The following is a 20,194-nucleotide window of genomic DNA, read 5'->3' as shown; positions in this document are numbered from 1 at the left end:
CAGAGAGACAAGGTCTGGGGATGGAGTCAGAGCGTTCACCTCAGTCCCTTCAACTCCTGCTTGGGCCCCCTCTTTCTGTGTTAATGAACACAGACATCCCCTGACATGGCACAGGTGGCTAACAAGTTACAAACACGGTCTCACAGTTGACCAAAAATATCTGTTAAACACAGATACTCTTGGTATTAGAGATGACTAACAAAGTTTTCATGAGTATAAATAAACAGCTCTGTATACAGCCTCATTTACAATTTCCCTCTAATTTTGCTCTCTGCTTTGCTCCAGTTTAGGCAGATGTTCATTAGAACTTCTGTGGCAGAGCCACAGCTTCAGGAAAGGCCCATGCTGGCCCAGGCACTGCCACCAGGACTCACACAACACTGCCCTGAACCACAGCCCAGACCAAAACCCGCCCAGGCTCCACACCTCGGGATGCTCTGCCTCGTGTGGAACACCCCCCTCACCACCAGATCATCCCCACATCTGAGACTCAGCAGACTCTGGGTAAGGAAACATTATTTCCATTACATTTGGCTTAAACCCACTGATTTATAATTAAGTTACTGATCCGTGCGTTGGTGTAAAATGACTCTACGACATAAGTGCAGCAATAACCCAGAACTGAATCTTTAAATAACAATTGTCAAGTGAGGAGATATATATAGAATATATCAAAACTAATAGTGTTCATCCATCTTTCAAAACAAGTTAAATGTGCCTGTTTCTTCTGGAAAATCTGTGTTTGCTCATTGAACGTTTTATTTTCATTACATTTGAACCTTTCAGCAGAAATAAAATACACAATCAAAGTAGGATGGTTGTTTTGATCAGTTTTCAGGCATTATGAGAAAAGAAAATGCATTAAGATTCACGGAGACATTTGTGCTGGTGACCACTGGGAAGAAGCAATATAAACGGAGGGGAACGTGTAATCAGGAATGACAGCTCAAGCACAGATCTTATTAAACAGATAGTGCAGAACAGGCTTAGAAAGAAAGGAAGAAGTGCTGGCATTTGGGATATTTATAGGGAGTTTGGACAGGGAATTACAAACCAGCAGGAGGGAGCAAGCTGTTCGGGCCACGGGAGAGCAAACACGGTGGACCCTGAGCATTGTGACTCACTCCTGAAACGTCACCCACAGCCTGCTCCCAGGGCAGCTGGCCTGCAAATGTCACCCACAGCCTGCTCCCAGGGCAGCTGGCCTTGGAATCCAGAATATTCCTCCTTAAACAAGGCTCTCAGGGGAATGGCTGGCTGTTCCTTGGATAAATCATGAAACACCAACTAAAATGCTGACCTTGCATTCACAGCTTGGAAGAGCTCGCTATCTGGTGAAGTTGGGGTGAAACAGAGAATGTCTCACCCATCCCCAGCTGGAAGTCTGAGAGTGTGACCCCTGGCCCTGAGAACTGCAGCCCCTCAGCAGAGACAAAGAGAGGAGCCACCCCCTCCTCAGCAATGCTCTATCTGACTGTTTTAAAGGTTCTGCACGAAGCCAGGCACACCCATTGCCCTGGCACTGCTGTAAACCAGCCCCTTCCTCCAGCCCTGTCCAGACACAAATACAGAGGGTTTGTTCAGAGCCAACCAAGGGGCAGCAGCCACTGACACCATAAATGTCTCAGGTGTGCCTGGATTTTCCCAGCACAGCTCTGGGGAACTGAGCACCCAGGTAACTCCCCTTCAACCTCAGCTGAGCTCAGACATTTTCAGACCAGACACACTTAGGATTGTTTTGAATAACTCGGGTGGGGCTCAGGCAATGCAGCAAATGGGAACAGCAACAAGCTGGGCATATAAAACTGCTTCGTGTCCCAGCCAAAGCACCACTCAGATGCAAATATTCATCCAATTGAGTGTTTGTCCACATGGTTTCCTGTACTTGTGAGCCATGGACATTTGTTTAGAGAGCTTCAAATACCAGGGAGGAAGAAAAAGCACCTCTCTCGTTCTTCACCCACAGACACCCTTAGTGTAAGAGAACCTGAGCAGTCAAACTGAATCCAACAGTGATATCCCAAATTCTGGAATGAATTAACTCCTTTAAAATACAGGGAATACATCTGAGGGTGACCATTCCTGGGTAATGTTCAACTGCTCATCCTACCACTGGGGTGAATAAATATTTTGAATAAATAGTTTTGAATAAATAGTTCAAAGACTTACCTGTCTCTCAGAACAGTGGAAACTTCGGGTCATCAGTGGTGGCAGGAGACCTGAAAGGTAAACAGATTTGGTTGTTCAAAAAGCACATTAAACATGTTTTCCATGAGGAATTCCACAGGAAACTGAACTGTGCTCTGTCAGAGCTTCCTGCACACTGCTTGGCATCATCTGCAAACCACTCCATTGTCACCAGCCCTGGGTCAGACAGGAACACAGAGAATCACATTCAGGAGAGTTTGAAGAAGTGTTGCTCCTAAAGCAATTACTTATCTTAAATACTTCCAAGCCTTTGTGAACAGATGTAACCTCATAAAGAACCCTTCATCCTCAAGTTTCTCAGCTCACTGTATCTTCACATTCATTGCTGATGCTCCCACATTTCCTTCTGGATCCTTTAAAGACATCTCATTTATCTTTATTGGATTTCCTTTCACTTGGCTTTAAAGTTAAGCCATGCAGGGGAAGTTAAGCTGTAGCAGAGGAAAAGTAATCAGTGCATAAAGTCTGAATCTTAACAAAGGGTGTCCCAGCTTGCTGAAAATGCAGAAAATTGTGAAGAAAAATGTGCTGAAGAGGCTGCCTCAAACAGGGCTCTCTGTGGGTGCTGTCACAGTGAAAGAGTTGGGAAGACTCACTGCACTTCAGGAACCTGGCTCTTAAACACCTGAAGTTCCCAAGTTGTGCCAAATGCCCAGGACTGGCACCAACACAGAAAGTAGAAAATGAGGAGAACAGAGGAGTGTTGGTTCTGAAGCACCAGAACTGGTTGCTGGTGCAGCAGGAGCCATGGCCACGGGGTGACTGTTGGGCATCAAAAGACCAGAGGTGAGGTCAGGGTTGGGAGAGCAAACACATGGAATCCCAACAGGGATTTATTAAACAAAATTGTCATTAGCAAATGCTCGTAAGCACATCTGGAGGCCAAAGGAAAAGGCCTCACTGAGCTGGGCACTTCAGAAACACAATGTTGGCTTCATGTATTTAATACAGCACATAGGGAAGGGATCATTATCCAGGTCTTGGAATCACAGCATGCATGTACACTAATTTAGAATAAATCATGAGTAAAGAAGACAAAGGCAGCCCCTCTCCTCCCTGGGCAATAAACAACACAATACTGGACTTGTAATCAATACTGATAAGCACAAATACATTATTTTGATTAATGGTCAGGTGCCTTTGTTGTTAAATAATTTTAAAGTTTAATACTAGGGGGGAATTAATCTAGTAAAGCCATTAATCAGAACACGAGAAAGATCAAAAAAAAAATACTGAATGGCTTAATACAATAAACTACCCTGAAATGGCCAACATAAGGACAACATCCAAACAAAAAGGTGATGTCCAAGTGTCCTTTGTTATTCTAGTGCATATCCAAATATGTCACATGGCCCTGGGTGATTTGCCAGCTGGTTAACTCGGTGTCACTGAGTCACTGAAGACAGAGGCAAAATGCAATTGTGGAATGCTTGGGTTTCATTTCCTCTGGATGGTCTCAGCAGCCACGGGACCCTTCCCAGATTCCAGATTCCCTCCCAGACACACACCCATGGCTCACGTCCTGCAATCAACACCTGTATGTTTTCAGGGGACACCACAAAACATGGTTGTTTATGCACATGAGCACAAGACTTTGGTCAGTCTGAGGCTACAGAGCTTTAGGGGAGAGTCCAGGAGAAGCCAAATGGGATCAAATGCATCGAAAAAAAGTAAAGCCCTTTTTCACCATCACTCTTCTCTCATGCTTTTCCTCTATTGCCATGCCCCATATAATTTTGGACACAGCCTTACAACAAGATTCACCTCCACCTTTGACTCATCTTGCAGCTCAGCTGAGTGCTCTCTGCAGAATGCAGACACCGCACCAGCCAAGTGCACAAAGCGGGTTCAACCCTACGAGAAGTCCTTGTAGGAATAACACAAACTGACTGGCCCAGAGACTGCCCCCTGCCCCAGCTGAGCGGACTGGCTGAGCCCCACCAGGGATCAGTGTTGCTGGTGCATCCCCGCTGCCGGCACAGACCGACCTGCGCCGGGACATCACCCCCGCTCTGCGTTGTGATCTGCAGAGGAGCCGCAGAGCACGGCTCGCCCGGCCACTCGCACTGCTGGGGCAGATCCATCACAGCACCAACTGGTGAGTGCGGGTTGCTCCCCCTCTCCCTCCTCTGTAAATCTCTCCGCTGAATTATGGGAGGCTTCACATTTAAGAGAGCCAATTAGAAAATATGGATGCTCAAGGTATACCCGTGCTGCTTACCTAAAATTGATTAAAGACTGGAGCAAATAACTCCTCCATCATCTGTCCCAAGGGTGCAAATACAGACACTGCCAAATGTTTGGTTTTACTTCTACCACTACATTAAAACAGCACAGCTCATAAACAGCACTTTGGGGAATACGGGCTCGGCTGCAGGGCTTTGAATCTGCCGTGATACACTGACATTATTGGAAGTTTATCTTTATTGAGCTTCAAGTATGATATGGTAAAAGGAAAAAAAAAGTAGTAAAACTTCCATGAAATGAGTTACAGATGCAGCTGCTTTAACAGAGACTGCAAAATCCTGCAGTTATTCTACATGCTGCTGTTCAGAGGGTGCTTCAACCTGCACTCCTGCACTCCAAGGAACAGAGGGAACGGGGCACAGCTCAAGAGGAGACATCCCCCAAGGAGACATGTCATCATCCTGCATCATAACGTCTTTTTGGCTGGTCTCCATCATGACTCACATTTTAGCAGCTCTTTTGGTGCCGTTATAACTTCTGGAGTCTCCTGCTCTCAGTGGTACCGTGTCAGAACAGCTGCAATAACTCCCTGCAATGACAGTGGAACTGGGTGTGACTGACTGCAGGGAGAGTCTGGCCATGGGTTCCTTTTCCAATTATTTCTCTAATCCACCTGTGATCTGTTTGTGAGCATGAATCCATCCCATACTGTACACACCTGCAATTTCTTATCACTGAGACTGGACTCTGTTGCCACAGTTTCAATTTACACTTCAATATCGCAAGAGATGGAGGATGACCAGCATCTCAATGTTCTGGATTACAAAACTGCCAACCCAGAACTGAAGAACTCACTTATGGTGCCCTGGTTTCATATAGAACTGGGTAAGGAAAAGATATTTTGAATCACTGATCATTCCAAGAAGTACTGGGGGGGGGGGGGGGGACAGCCTGACTAAAATAAATGTTAACACACTGATGAATCAAAAAGTTCAGATGTCTGGTTTAGGCTAAATATATCTATTTTTTTTCTCTTGGCAATTTTCAATCTTACACTTATCAATGTGACACTGAATGTTCTCAGAAGAAAATGGCAAATAAAAAAATTCTGAAATGAAACATCAATAAATCAAGAAAAATAATACAGTTTTAAAGCCTCCATCTGCTGTATAACTCACAATTAATGTGTTTTCAAATTGTGCTGGGATTAAATTTATATTTCTATTGAGAAAATCTTGTGCAAAAATGTTCTCCACTCTCAAATTGAAATATTAGAACAAGTGCTAATAACAAGTTCTCCTCCAATCCTAATTTCTAACAGCCCCCTTGAAACTATTTTTTATTTCTTGATATCCTTAAGAATTTCACTTCCACACATTTAAATTGGTGAAAAGAAGATCCTTGAACACAATCCTGTCCCACAGTGAGGGACACAGAGGAAATAGGTCCCACCAGGAAGTCTCTATTTCTGCTTCAAAACCATATTTTACTTTTCACCCAACATATTTTAAAATTGCAGGTTTTCACCAAGGCCTTGGCTCCCCAGCCATATTTCCCATGGGATGGGAAGAACCTGGAAAGATCATCCCCAGACCAAAGCCAGGTAGGCTGTGACAGCCTTGGTCTGCAGCAGCCTGTGGGAAGAGCACAGGGAATTCTGGATAATGGGAGAAGCTTCAGCCAAGGACACAGTTACTGTCCAGGCCGTGTGACCACATCCCACAGGCACAGGGTGCAGTAAAGTCACACTCACTGCGGGGGGTTGGTTTGTTCTGGAATCCAGAGTTCCTCTGACTGCCTTAAATTCACCTGGCTCAGATGCCATGCCCAGATTCCAGGGTGAATATCAAATATTACCCCCTGTTTGATGGACATTAAAGAACCAGCATTAAAATTGCTTTGAAAATGAAATGCAGCAATGCCAGGAGGCAAATGAACCCCTCGGCCACTCCTGAGTTAATCTGGGCTTTCACAACACCATTTAAGCTGTCTGGGGGAAATAATTGAGTGGAAATCTGTTTAAAGTACTGCACTTTGATTTTATCTAGGAATACAGATAATCAATCTCTGGGCTGAAAGCTGTGGATTACAAAATGTACCAGAGCAAATGGGAATTTTATTGGCTCAGAAATAAACATAAAGGGGCAAGCACAGAGATGACCTTGTGGTGGATGGATGGCAGGGGGGAGGCAAGGCAGCCAGCCCTGCTCTTCAATCATCCCCTGCACCTTCTCAAGGAGCAATCCCAGCTGCTAAAATGGGAACCAGCCCCCAGAGGGCAGAGCTTAGGAACTACCTGTGCTTTGGACAACACTCCCAGGTACACGGTGGGACTCTTGGGGTGTCCTGTGTGCTGGACTTTGATGGCCCTTGGGGGTCCCTTCCCACTCAGAAGATTCTGTGGTTCTGACCCCTGAGCTGGGAGCTGTTTTCCACTGCAGAGCTGATGCTCCATGCCCCCTTTCCTGCCTCCCACCCTCCCCAGGGGCTGGTTCCAACCACCCCTGCAGCCAGAAGGTGCCTGTAGCAGGCACAGCCAAACCAGGGATGGTTCCCCTGGAACAAGGGGCTGCAGGAGAGCTCCTTCCACCCCGTGCAATGAACTGCCCTGTACACACACTGCAGCACGTGGGACACTGTTTGTGAGCTTCAATATTCAAGTCTGTCGAACACTAAAAAGGCTTTTGAAAATCTTTCCCCTCCTCAAAAAATTTCTAAGCCACGTTGGGCTTTTTTGTGAAATAGCTTTTTCCTCCCTTTTCAGTGTAATACAATATGTTATTCAAGAGCCAGAGAGTTGTCAGTTTTTATGTTATGATAATCTTCTCAAGCATCCAATTCTATTCTGCTTCTTCCCTTCGTGCTGTCACTCACATTCCTGCCTGTCACAAAAGAAAATGGCTGAATACATTAATTACAACTTGTTAGTCCTCCATATAGTTAATGCTATTGAGGAAATCAAATCACTTGGAAAATAGCTAAAGAGAAACAGTTGCTGGTATTGCAGAATCTTTATGTGTCTCACTTCAAAGCTGGAGCTTTGCAAGACAACAAAAATGATTATTATAGAGAATGAGAAAAATCAAATACAACTTGATCCTCTACCCTTGGACTGTTTTCTGAATGCATTACAATATATGTTTTCTATCCTGGCAAGAGCAGTTGAACACTTTTCACATATTACCTTCTTTTATGGTCTAATCACAAATACCAGTTCAGAAATTACAGCATAAAAACTTTCTGAAGCTAGGAAGAGATCCAAGTCCCCACTCACACAAACATCCCAGACAACAGTGATGGCTCCATCAATGTGAATAAAAGATAATTCTGTTGGGTCTGAGAAGACAAACAAGTTGCCCTGGGATTAGTGAGGGGAGATATTGCCATTGCAACCCCCAGGAAGGCTCCTCAGCCTGTCTCCTGTGGCTCTGTGCAGGGCTAGAGCTGCATTTGTCACTGGAAAACTAATTTGAGTTAAACAGTACCTGGCTGGCAGAGACCTGGCACAGCTGAAGCTGCCCCAGCAGGAACTGCCAGAGCTTGTCTGAGCTGGGAGAAGCCACAGCTCTTTAAGTGTCCAGAGGCTCTGAAAGCACCTGCTCCAGAAGGCTCCTCCTGGCTGGGAGAGGTGTCTGACACACACAGACCCTTCACCTTGCCCAGGTTTGCATCTCTCCCTGTGCCCCGAGGCTGCTGTGAGAACAGCAGGGCCCAGGCACAGCACTGCCATGGGCTGGGGTCCCTTGCTGCCCAGAGAAGCTGGGGCTGCCCCAGCCCTGGGAGTGTCCAAGGCCAGGCTGGATGGGGCTTGGAGCAACCTGGGCTAGTGGAAGGTGTCCCTGCCCAGGGCAGGGGGTGGCACTGGATGGGCTTTAGGTCCCTTCCCACCCAAACCAGTTTATGGTTCCCTGGCTATGGGTGTGCTGTGCTGGGACTGGTGGAGCTGGTGCCAGGGCAGATGCTGTGCCCCAAGTGCCCCACACAGCCAGGGTGAGCCTTGGCCTCGCTCACGCGGCTTTTTGGGTATTTGCTGCAGATGGACATCCTCAGAGCAGCCCCTGGCACTGAGCTGCCACAGCAGTGAGGGGACAGTCACACTGTCCTTGCACCAAAGTGTCCTTTAGGTGAAGCTGTTCTCCCTTCAGCTCTCCAGCCACAGCACTGCTATATTGGACTCCCCACCTCCTTCCTCACTCCTGTTTCTATTAAAGCACAGCCACCTCAGGATCACGAGAAACAAAAGCAGAATAACAATGAAGTGGAAGCAAACAGCTTCCCAGACTCTTGCTAGATCCAGGGGGGCCTTCACACTGATAATATTATGGAAAGAACAAAGGCACAACTGGCTTCAGAGCTGAAAGTCTTTACTGAATAACTTAGAAGCCAGGAACTTGCCAAAAGTCACCTGACAGGTCAATGACACAGCTGAGGAAAGCCCTCAGCTCCTTGCTGAGAAAAGTTAACAAACTTATAGCAGGTTAACTGTATCCCAGGCCAGATTTATTGGAAACATTGGCAGCAGCAAGAATTAAACAACTCCATGACTAGAGTCCAACCCCTCCCCGTGCTCAGGAGGGCTGTTCTGGGTGAACAGGACAGGGAAATCACTGGCTAAACTGGCACCAAAATGTATTGCCCAATTTAATGGAGCAGATGTCAAATAGCCATTAGCATTACAATGATTAGTAAACTGAAATTATGTCTTATGGGTTTACTGCCTTAGATTAAGCATTAACCTACCTTAATTAAATTGCATCTCAGTAATTGATTTCGCAGTGCTGAACTGTAAATAACAAATTGCAGATGATCTGGGTTTTTATCTGGCAAGATAATGTAAATCAGCCTCAACACATTGCATTACCTCCTTGTCTCCATCCCTCCTACAAGCCTTGTTCTCTCTGCTGCTTTTACCTCCACACACAACCTGCTCTGACTTTACACGTACATTTAATCACTGCTGCTTTCTCCTCCTGAGCTGCTGACAGAGCTGGGTATTTGTAGGGTAGGCAGTACTCAGTGTCTGATCACTGTATCTGATGCCTTCTCCTCCCCCTGCAAATCCCCTGGGTGTACAGACCCTCGGCTCTTTGTTCACTCACACAAACAGCTCCCACGGCTGTGGAGGGACCCAGAGTGCACAGTGGGGTGGGACTGGGGCAGTGAACAGCCCTGGCAAAGCAATCCTTAATAACATGGGCTTCTCCCAGCTCTTCCTGCAATGGGCAAAAACTATTCAAATAGAATAACAATTATAGCAGTTTTGTTTGCTTTTGACTACACTGTTCAATATCCAATATGTTCAATGGGAGCAATCAATGTGACCAAACACTGATCCATTCACTGTCCTGAAGCACAGCCAAGTTCTTCCCTAAATAAGGCACTGACAACCCTGGTGTCAATTATAGCCTTTGAAAATAAAGATCAAGAGCAAAACCAGAAGCTTGGGGCAGGAGGGCAGGGAAGAAGGAGAGTGAGCTGCTCTCAGTTCAGGCTGCAAAGCTGAACAGGGGAGACCAAAGAACCACCCACCTTCAATCAGCACCACAACAGGACATGAGGGTGGAAAGGGAGCAAATTGGAAAGGAAAAACAAGAAGAGGTAAAGAGCTATGATGAGAAAGGGGTCTTGGGGAGCTGGAGAGCAAACAGGAACTAAAGTAATAGTACAGCTGCTGAACGTGGAGGTGGGAAAGCAGCTCTACACTAAGGGCCCTGAGGAGCTGCCACTGTCACTTGATGGTGATCCAAAGGATGATCATAAGGACAAGTGAACCAGGGAAAGAAGGAAATTAAAAGCTCTGGCATGGTGTATGCAGCACATCAGAGGTTGGTGTGGGGGCTGCACAGACCCCCCAGGCTCACCTTGCCTGCAGCCCTGCCCTGCTTTGGGCACTCTGGTGCCCATGGGCTGCAGGCACTGCACTGCTGGTGAACTTGGCCATGGCTGAGCTTGAAATTCAGTGACTAGAACCAATTTTAATAACACTTTAGGTTAGAATTAAAAAAATGGTGAAAAGCCATAAACCACCAGGTAAACATTAAGTGCCTTGTACAGGTTTTTTCCCAGAGCAGCCATTAACCAGCAAAGCCCCTGAGCCCCAAGGGCACCATATTCTTCCTTGAAAGGGCTCTGGATTTCCCCTGAGCTTCTCCTTTGCCCTCCAGAGAAGCTGTCAGTCCTAGTACAGCTCAGTGCCACCCACAACAGCAGCTTGAAAAATTGCTTAAGACACATTTTTATACTGCCCACCTTGGTGCTGCCACCTGCCAGGAGTATCTGTGTTACCCATCAGGCAAAGGAACTCTCCACACCTACCAAACCCTTTTGCCAAAGCAGCTTATGGTGAAGTACAAGCTCAGAGATGAACTGGGCAGGGGGAAGCTCTCCCCAGGACACACAGCTTAGTTGGGAGGATTGTGGCATTTTGAAAAATCACATGCACCTACATTTAACATGCACCTCGTGTCCCTGAGGTTTATTTCTGATAAAGGTACTCCTGTAATGAGCAGTGTGAGGCAGCCTCAGCAAAAGGCAAAGCTATCAGATCTCACTAAAACCCCTGTGATAGCCCAGGCAGGTGCTGACTGCATCCATCTAGAATATGAGCTTAGAACAACACACTAATTATTCATGGGCTATTAGTGTTCCTTTTCCTTGCAGCATAAGACACAAAGAAAGCCTCAGAATCCCATTTTTCTTCACTTGCAAATAGCAGGAGCAGAATGGAGCAAATTATTCCAAAAAGCACCTCAGTGGAAGTGACAGCACCAACAAAACCCCATTAACAGACCCCCAAACCACATGTTCCTCATAACACATGAACAGCAAAACCCACCTCCTGCCACAGCCTGTTAAGGAAAGCAAGGCAATGTTTTCATTCTTCCCCCCCCCCCACCTTAAATGATTTACAGCTGCATCATTCCAAATCTTTCCACTGTGTTTGCTCTTGAGCTTGCACTGAATTCCTCAGTGTCACATTTTCAGCAGCTGGTTATCACACACCACTGTAATGATTCACAGTCAGGAGATAAAACATGGGAACAGCAAGGGGAAGGGCAGAATAGTCCAAGAAGGTGCTGCAGGAATCCCACCACTGCAAAGCAGAACGTGGCACCAAGCCCTGCTGCCTGGGCTCCACAGGGGTTTTTGGGTTTAGGCATATGAGTTTCATCATATTAGTAGAGTTGGTCAGCAGTTGTTTTAATCATGACTGCTGGGGGGGGGAAAGCTCAACACCTGGAACATCACCAAGTTCCCCCTTCCTCCAGTTGTGCAGTGGAACCCAGAGACTGATGTTTCCCCTCTTACTTCAGGTGGTTTGATACCCACTGAGGCTCCCAAAGAAGCCAGAGCTTTCCAGAGACTGACTGCTCTCCCAGTGGCAAACAGCAACAATCAGACTAAATTAAATTTTACTGACAGCAATTCTTCTAAGATATCCACTAAAATGCACACCTGTCACCACCCGTTAGCAGGGGCTGTCCCCAGGTCACCCGTGCAGGCAGTGGCCAGCACAGCAGGAGGCACAGCAGCCCAGGGCAGGAGGGCTGAAGTGGGCAAGGAAAGACAGGCACCACGGAGAAGCTAAATTATCATTCCCTGTGCCTGCTGACACTGCTGCTGTGCATCAGACTCCATCAAAACCTGACAGGTGACACCTCTACTGGATTTCCTGAAAATCAGCAGCTGTAGAACAAGGCAGCTGCTCCCACCAGCACACAGGAGAGCCACAAGATAAAAGCCAGACACAGATGGATGAGAAAAAACACTTGCAGATACTCAGAGGTTCTGAACACCAGTGCCAGCAGGAGGGATCAGAGCTGTGCTGCAGAGCTGCCAACAGCAGCCAGGGGGGCAGAGACCCCAGAGCCCCAGGGCTGAGCCCACACTCCAACCCCTGAAAACCCAGCTGAGCACAATGCTTGGGGTTTTCAAAGCACAAACCCAATTACTGTTTTCTACTGAATTATACAAAGGCACAGGTCTATCCAGCTGAAGACAAACCATCCCTTATTAAATTGCCCCAAGATTAATTGCCATTGCAGAAGCGTGGACTTCCTCCAGCTTCAGAAGCACAATGAGTGTCTCATCCTGCAGGAAATGAGGGACTGCAGTTTCCTCTCTTACGTCAAAGAGCTCAGATTTTGGCCCCTGTTCTCAGTGGTGGAAGTTCCAGAGGTGCAGAGCAGCAGGGAGGGCACTGCCTCAGCTCCCCGAGTGCCCACGGAACTTGGAGCTTTCATTACTCTGAGGTGGCAGGGCCTGGCTGTTTGTGCTCCTGCTCACTCCTCTGAGCAATTCAGCCTCCTCCCTGCACACATCTCTGTCATTTGACATTTCCCAGCTGAGCACGTGCTCATCACACAGCTCTGTGTTGTTTGTTCTGCTCTGAACTCCAGGGTGGTTGTATTTCAGCCCACAATACAAATGTCTTGTCCTTTCTAATGAGTAAACATCAAATACAGCTTGCAGCACAAACAAGGGCTGATCCTCAAGTGCTGGGGGGCTGAACTCACTGACTGCACCATTCAGACCCCCTGACAGTCCAGACATGCCTGGTCCATCGGGGTGTGAGTCAGAGACCAGCAGAGCTGATGGCAAAAGTCTCAAGTATTTAAAGGATGTGTATCTACCACTTACAGTTCCAGTGGAAAGCTCAGGAGAGTGGAAAAGTAATTGGGGAGCTGTCTGGGGCAGAATTAAACTTGCCAACACAGCTGGGCAAGATCCAGAGGGCAGTTTAAAGGAAAATGAACTCCACAGGTAACACCCAGTGCACTGGGCCCTGCAGGGATGTGCAAACAGAGTCACAACTCCAGCACCCCTCCATCCCCACAGCACTGGCATCTACTAATCAAAGACAGATAAGGTAGAAAATGCTGCCAACCCAGTACAGTGAGGCTCAGTTCAGATGGAAACTGGAAAACACTAAAAATTAAATGAAGACACCAAAATTAAATGGTGACAGTTTCTTTATGTTTGTCAACAGCACCAAGAAACTCCAGTGAAAGCTGCCACCCTGTGCTGGTGCCTCTGCCACGGCAGAAGGCAACTGGAGAGTGTGTCTTTAAAATGCCTTTCGAGTGATTTTAAGTCATATAAAAATGCTTTTGTTTATATCTTCACATCAATCATTCACAATGGGAGATTTACCTGCCATTATATATGCAGATGTGGAGGACTAAGAGCTCCAAAAAATTAAACCTCCACAGATTAAACACTTTGATTGGGAGAGTTTGCATCTCTTGTTTGTTTTTAATTAGGAATCTGGATTGTCAGTGCATAATATCCTGTTGCCATCCCTCCAAAGAATAATAAATACAGTCTTCTTGCTATGACTAAGCAAGAGAAACACCACGTAGGCTAAAACTGGTTATCTGAGCATTCTGAACTCAAATCCAGAGGTTCCTGCTCTCACCCATTTTACATCACCCATTATTCAGTCAAACTCCCACTGCAATCAATAACTGGTTTAACTCAAGGAGTGAAAGAACTCACAGTGCTGATCTCATCCATTCATGTCTTTGCTTTCACCTCAGCAGATCCCACTAAATTTCACCATCTTCCCACCACTGTGCTGATGCTCCTGCAGCAATTTACACCAGACAGAAGGGACACAAAGCATGATTAAACCCAAAGGCTGCTGTTCCAGCCTTGCTTTGAGTCACTGCAAATGATTATTAGTTATAAAGCAATTATCTGCACGGTTTACTGTTGTTTTTATGGGATGCACATCCAAGGTATTACTGCCACATCATCCCAGAGAAGAGATTCCCAGTTTGTGCCAAATCTGCCACTTCCTTCAGTCTGATCAGGACCTCAAATGAAAAAATTCATCCAGCAAAATTACTGGATTCACAGACCAAGAAAAGAGATTTGCTTGTACAAATTTGAAGAAAAAATCCAATATAAAAATGAAAGAACCCAGAAAGGTCATCTGGGAGCTCAGTGTCTTTCCAGCATCCAGCATGACAAGCAAATTGTGCTCCAACCTACACTGGCATTACCATCTGCAAACTACTCTGCACTTCATCATAATTCATCATTTAGGATACTGGATGTTTTAATTAGCTCTTCTCTGTTTCTAAAGAGAAATTCCTACCACAAGTAAAAACCTTTAGAATTATTGGCAAGTTAAAGAAAGGTAGAAAATAACTCATTGGGAGGTTTTTCTTTTTTCAAGTCATTAAATGATTGAGATGATAAAAGAAGGAAGAATCTGACAGATTAAACAGTTCTTGAGGAGACCTGTCAGCTCCAATAATTTCAAAGCATTAGAACTGTCAAGCTTTCAAAATAGAAAAGACTGTATCTATAGAAAACAAGGTTCTCCTAATTGGCACGCGTGAAAACCCAAATTGGGGCTAAAACTCTCATTAAAGGCTTTTGCTGATTACAGATATTTGAAAGCAACTCCATCTGTGAGGCTGGTTCCCCCACTCTGGAAAATGGGCAGTTCTGACTATTCCTTGGACTATTCCTTGCATGGACACCCCAGCACCACAGCTGGAGATCAGCTCTCAGCCCAGGAGGGTTGGGGGTTGTGCCTATTTTACCTGGCTCAGTGATTCCAGTACCTTCTAATCACCTTCTTACAACTTGGTTCCCTGTTGGAGCATATCAACAGTTCATAAAATTCAGCCCAAATAAACCATGCCTGCATGGAATATTCTTGACCCTTTCTCTACAAAATTGTTATTGGATAAAAGGGAGCTTTGAATGAAAATTGGTAACAATACTGTTACTCAAAAGGTACCTGTGAAACTACTGGCAAAATTAATTGTTTATAAGAGCACAGCAAGAGAAATACCAGTTTGGGCTGAAAACACCCATGTTCTGCTGCCTGAGATAAAAATGTAGCATCTGATATCAAAACAACATAAAAGGTCCAGTTCTGTTTGTCCCCCCCAATGAAAACAGGCAATGATTGCAGTAATTCCACCCTCTCAGTCCTGGCTGGCACTGGCAGACCCCAAGCAGGCACTTCCTTGGCTTTTCCTGAAACAGGCTCTGAACCCCCACCCCCAAGCAGTTTTATCCCCAGACTTTCATTCCAGTTCCATCACACCAGTTTCATCCCCTGACTGTGCTGCACGTGGGTTCATAACCCAGGGAGTCCATTAAATCCCACAGCTGCACACACCCAGTGAAACCAAGTGACTCTGCTGGCTCCAAAATACACAGGCCTGGGAAACAAAACTCCCAAGTGGCTTTCTCCGAGCCACCACCTCTCCCAGGAGAACTCCACCAGGTCAGAGAGCTACAACAGGGATTTCATTTGTCACGTTTGCACTTCCCAAACCTGACTTTCATGGAGAAGTGCATCCCACAATGCATGTCAGCCTTTATTAACCTGATTTTCCTCTTCCTCTCCAAAGACATTTAATGCTTTAGTAATGATCAATATTCTTGCTCTGATGATAAACAGAGACAAATGAGCCTGTGCAGCCTGGCTGGGATTTGTAATTACCACCTCCATAGGCATCCAATTCCAGCTGATGGGAAGGTGACAGGAGCTGCCTGCTGGCTCTGACAGAGATGCATTTGCAGCGGGCACTTGGCTTGCAGCTGTCAGGGGCTAATTTCCTCCACCACATCCAGTTCACTGTTCCCAGCACAGTCCAGCATGTCTGCATTAAACAGGAACACCATGACATCCCTCCTAATGGAATTACTGAGGGAGTAGTTCAGAGGCCCATCAGCTGCCATCTCCCCCAGCCACCAAGAGCTTCCTTTCACAGCGTGGGATTGTCTGGGACAGCGTGGGATCGATCCATCAACACGCAGGGCAGAGGTGGCTGTGGCAGAACAGAGCAGGGCTGCTGGTTTGCTTCATTCCCAACACCTTCCCTGGGGGCTGGACAGGCTTCAGGCAGCAAAATGCACAAGCTGAGGACTGTGATGTCCCTCCTGTTCTGTGGAGGGGAAGAGCACTGCAGTCCTGGCCAGGACTCAGGTCTTGGCTGCTGATCCACTTCAGGGGAAGGTGTCCCTGCCCAGGACAGGGGGTGGAACAAAATGAGCTTTAAGGTCCATTCCAACCTAAATTGTTCTATGATTCTCTGAACAGAACAAGATTGGGATGGGGAAGAGGGAAAGACTCAAAAGACTTCAGCACCTCCAGGGAGAACAAGCTAGAGCCACATGTCTGCTGGGTTTGGATGAAATTAGTTGAAAAGCAGAGTTTCCTTCCCCAGTTTCCTCTCAGAAAAGAAAGATCAGATGGCAAAATCAGGGGGCTGGTGGTGGGTGCAGCAGGTGAGACACCCAGGATGGGGACCCTGCCCTTGTCCAGCACCACCCAAATAAAACAAGATTCTGAAAAATCTCATTCCTCATTTCCCTTCATCAGAAGGGAAAGATCCCTCTTACTGGCCATCACTGAGTGATTTCAAGAAAGAACCTTTGCTTGCTGTGTACACCAATGCACATCACTGACTTTAGCACTGCAGAGGACACAACTGAATTTACTGCACCCATCTGTTCGTGGTCCCCCTTTCAGCACAACACAGCAGCCCCAGAAAACTTGGGTTGTTACAGCCCAACATCAGGGTGTCACCCAGACAGGTGAGGCTCCTCTCAGCTCCCAGTGCTCAACCATTTCAAGTGTATTAAGTATAATTGTGGTTTCATTATACTGATAAAACAAAGAGGAGATTCTGATGCCTTTGATCTTGTTTAGGAGCGATCAGAAATCATTGCTATTGTTATAAAGAAGCAAACATCTGTATTAGCAGCTTTTCACTGAAATGATCCTGATTCTTTATGTATGCGTACCAGAGTGCCAACTTCAAAGGAATTCCACAAGCTAAAGATGCAGACTCAGATTTTTCTTTCATATCATAAACTGAATAGGACAGATAAAAGCTTTACTAACCTTGGGGTGCTCTTCCTCACAGTGCCAAAGGCTCCCTGACATACATAAGGGAGCCACATCCAGCACACCAAGAACAAACACAAGTTGATGCTCTTCTCCCAGATCACATAAAGGAATTTTAAATACATGGTAAGTCCTTGTTTGGAATCTGAGCTTAAAGAACTCAGTTTTTGAACAGTGACAGAATATACAAGTGTGGTACTTCCCTGATGTCCAATCTTGCCTGGGCTAGCCAAGGAAATGTTAATAGTGGCAGACATGGAAATATATTGAAATAAGAGTTATTATTCTCCATTGCTCTGCAAGATGAGACCTTAAGTGTAGGTCCTGAGCCTCAAATGGAGCCCAAAAGGAGAAGGGGCTGCCTGTGTGAGGAGGCAGGAGGAGCAGCACAGTCCCATCCATTGCTGCAGGTTTGTGTTCCAGAGACACCACTTCCCTCCCGAAGAAAGGGCCATCCTGGGAGCACAATTACACCCTGTGAGACAGCTATTTCCATCACACCTTAAAAGCATTCTGTATTTGAGCTTCAGGAGCTGCTCCTGGGTTAGTTCATGAGCTCTCTGCTGTGCACCACAAAAGGTGTCATTTTGGGTTTATGGTTTGATCTGCACGGCACAGACAGAGCTGCAGAGGGGAAGGAGCTTCTGCAGACCTGAATGCAAAAGGCTCGCACAGCAGCAGCAAAGTGGGGCTGGAATCCTCTCCCCAGCCCCAGGAGTGCCTCTCAGCCCCAACAGGCACCTGCCTCCCCCGTGCCCAAGGAGCTGATCCCTAATTCCAGGACACTGCAGTGCAGAGAACCGCTCTGAGCCCCATCCAACACATCTCCTCATCCCCCTGGAGAGCACAGGGAGCCCCTTCCCACTGCCAGGCACACACCACCACTTCTAACACACTTCTTCATGATTTACCTCACCTCAGGCACCAGCAGATCCCTCCTGGCCCTGTCCCATCAGGGCCACACCCCACAGCCCTTCCTGGCTGACCTGTTCTGTCTGCTGGAGGTGGCATCCCACAGACCATTGCTGGTGTTCAGGAGGTGGCATCCCACAGATCATTGCTGGTGTTCAGGAGGTGGCATCCCACAGACCATTGCTGGTGTTTGGGACCTCCAAAGGACCCAGGTACAACGTGGGCTGCCCTGTCGAGGCTATAACAGGACAGTGGCAGGACACAACCACTGCTGACACCAGTGGGAGACTTCCAGAGATTCCAGGGGTCCTATTTCTGCTTTGCAAAGCAAATCCAGCCTCCAAGCAGCACAACCCACAACCCCAACCCTGCCCTGAGCGCTGCCACATGGAAGGGCTCTCAGAGAGGTTCCTGCACTCCACACACACACACACACACACACACACACACACATCACCCTCCTGTCCACTCCTGCTGAGCCTCAGCCACGGGCTCCCAGCAGCTCCTGGGGACCTGCAGCACACACATTGCACCTCAGCCTGGGAAAAAATCAAAGCATGCTAAAAAATTCAGTACTTCCACATAAATGTGATACATTTCCTGAGGAAAAAAATTAAGAGATTAAATCTAGGTAATTATTCAATTAGCAATTGTTATGTATACAAGAGAACCTGATTTATGGGCAGCTGTTCATACAGGCAACTGCTTTAATTGGACAATGTGCTCCTGGCTTCTCCCCAGACTTGGCTGTTTAATTAATGTTAAACAGTTCAATACCCATTTAACCTACCAGCATATGGAGAATTTAACTAACACTGCAGAGGGAGGAGAAGTCTATTCATTTCTAACTGTACTGTAATAACAGCAAGCAGGTCTGAAGTGCACTGAGGTGCAAACCTGTGAGATGAAATGTATTCAACACCAGTAATACGCCCAGATCTCAAAAATACAGTGGCATCAACTTTGTTCTCACAAATTGTGTGCAACCATCTCCCTTCCTCCCACAATTTCCAGAAATAAAAAAGAGGGGCAGAAAAAAAACACAAAACAACACCAGTGGGCATCAGGACATGACAAGATGAGGCATCCTGCAAAGCCACCCAGGAAAACAGAATCCAGGATCAGCCCCAGATGTCCCAGTTTTCAGTGCACAGCACTGACTGCAGAAAGGCTCTTCTCTACTGCTGCTGACACAAACAAAAGTGTTCTGAAGTTCTGCTGCAGAGAATATAAATTAATTCTGGTTCCATTTTTACAAGGTCAGTAAGTGTAAATATCTCTCCACACAGATCAAGGTACAAACTGAAGCATTAAAGCACAGAAGCAACTCTTGTTCCAGGTCAGACAGCAGGTCCCAGTTGATCTGTTCCAGCTACTCAGTCCATTGGGACACTTTTGAACCCAACTCTTATTTGAAATTCAAAGCTCACAGAGTAGCATTTAATAATCCCATAAAGCATTTTGTTTCAACTGAGAACAAAGGTTTCAGAGGTACTTACATTTGCTATAAATAAAATCTTAATGTCAAATTTCTTAAGTAAATAGCATCCTAACTAATATCCTTAGTAAGTGAAAATGAAACCTGACACTCAGCTCAAACACTCTGGTTTTAAATCTCACCATTGCTAAACCTTAAAAAGGGGGACATTCTGTTTGGAAATTGTAAGTTATTTGTGTCCAGTGTATGATTACCTATCAGGGATTTATTTACTGTGAGTTATGTGTGACAGAGCAGACTCACAGACTCACTGGGTCACACAGCCAAGACACAAATAAAGGCAAACCTTGGCTCCTGACAGTGGAGCCAGTGTGTGGGTCTGAGGTGCTCCTGCAGATGATGACAATACATCAGTGAAAATGGGCAGGTCTGTAAGGAAAGGTTTGTTCATTCTGGCCACACTCCAAACCCTCTGGAAGAGACAGTGTAGCCCCTGAACCTGTTCAGCCCCTGGAGCTCAGGAAAGGAGTTTGGCTCTGACTGGACTGTGTGGGGGTCCCTGGTTTCCA

At 46.4% G+C, this 20,194-nt stretch overlaps 1 long non-coding RNA gene across 1 annotated transcript in view; it reads right to left on the bottom strand.

The window, feature by feature from the left end:
• Positions 1 to 20,194, bottom strand: part of LOC127471620 (uncharacterized) — a 47,766-nt gene that overhangs the window by 18,545 nt on the left and 9,027 nt on the right. The window contains exon 2 of the long non-coding RNA XR_007904702.1: positions 2,170 to 2,219. This is a non-coding gene — a long non-coding RNA (uncharacterized LOC127471620). The remainder of the gene's footprint in view (positions 1 to 2,169; positions 2,220 to 20,194) is intronic.

This window comes from Manacus candei, unplaced genomic scaffold (genome assembly GCF_025592945.1).
Source record: "Manacus candei isolate 608988 ecotype Guabito, Panama unplaced genomic scaffold, ASM2559294v1 h1tg000025l, whole genome shotgun sequence".
Lineage (NCBI taxonomy): Eukaryota > Metazoa > Chordata > Aves > Passeriformes > Pipridae > Manacus > Manacus candei.
Note: the sequence above shows the minus strand (reverse complement) of the source record. Positions and strands in the feature narration are given on the sequence as shown.